The following is a 1,594-nucleotide window of genomic DNA, read 5'->3' on the forward strand; positions in this document are numbered from 1 at the left end:
CGGAGTAAACAGGCCAAATTAACCATAAAAGATTTCCATGTGAAAAAGGCGGAGCCTCCACGCACACCTACCTATTATGTTATCGCCATGGACCAATGGTAGCCGGAGCAACCATTTCCGGAAAATTCGCTTTGACTCCCAAAACAAACTTCTTTATGTACTTCGTTTTGGCCTGATTTTGTTCAAAATGGCGTCACATCAGTTAGAAAAAAGTTCAGTTCGATTTCGCTTGACGTATATTGGGGCCTTTTGCATCTGGTTTACGACATGCTTTTTTGGGGTGGTAAATAATGGCACAAATTCCAGTAAATTGCAGAGCATAAACCTTAGTAAATCCCTTTGCATGATTAATTTAAATACTCTCCTCCCATAAAATTTGCGGCTGAAAGGGAAACTAATTTTTTCACTGCTTGTATTTAGTAAATCCTGACAGAAGTTTTTTAACACCAAAAGAGGGTTAGTTGAGGATGTTAGTAAATCTGGCCCTATGTTTCTTAAAGGGATAGTTCACCCAAAAACTAAATTTTTATGTTTATCCCAGGGCGTCGAAGATGTTGGTGTCTTTGTTTCTTCAGTAGAACACAAATGAAGATTTTTAACTCCAACCGTTGCAGTGTGATAGTCGTTAGTCGTATAATGCATGTCAATGGGGATATTTTAGTGTATGAGATCAATGAGAGTAAAAACACATAAACATACGAATCCTTATTAAACCATGCGGCTCGTGGCGACACATTGATGTCTTCAGACACGAAACGATCGGTTTCTGCGAGAAACCGAACAGTATTTATGTTATTTTTTTACCTCTTATCAGAAAAAATGTCATCTAGTATTCTCAGCGCCATAACTTCCGGTGAATAAGGTCAAAATATTGCCGTGATCAAAGATATATATACGTAGATGACTTATTCGAGCGATCTGCGCAGGCACTAATGAGGAATCTATGTATATATTTATGATCACGCCGGTATTTTGCATGTATTTTGACTTTATTCGCCGGAAGTGATGGCGCGGGAACGGCTGATGCAGAGCCATAGAAAATATATATATATTTTTTAAATATGGATATTTTTCTTACACAAACGCATCGATTCGCTTCAGAAGGCCTTTATTAACACCCCGGGGCTGCATGGAGCACGTTATTTGACAGGAATATGCATTTTTTATGGACTTCAAAAACAGAGCAACTATTTCTGCTATTATTATGCTTGGATTAGCCAGAACATTTTTAATATAACTCAGATTTTATTCGTCTGAAAGAAGAATGTCATATACACCTCGGATGACTTGAGGGTGAGTAAATCATGGGCTAATTTTCATTTTTGGGTGAACTATCCCTTTAACCCTATAATGCATAAAGGGGGTCAAATTGACCTGGCATGCTGTGATTTTCTTTACATTTTATCAATGAATACATTTATTTATTTGATATTCCATGAATTCTTCAATAAAACTTGTTTCTGACCCTCATCAATGTAATTTTCATTTTTCTTAGTCGTAGGATGAAATGTTTTTTGTATCACTACCCCAAGAACACATAAAGGGGGTCACATTGACCCATATTAATTTAATTCTGGATCAACACAGTATTTTT

This window comes from Gobio gobio, assembly GCF_949357685.1.
Source record: "Gobio gobio genome assembly, chromosome: 10".
Lineage (NCBI taxonomy): Eukaryota > Metazoa > Chordata > Actinopteri > Cypriniformes > Gobionidae > Gobio > Gobio gobio.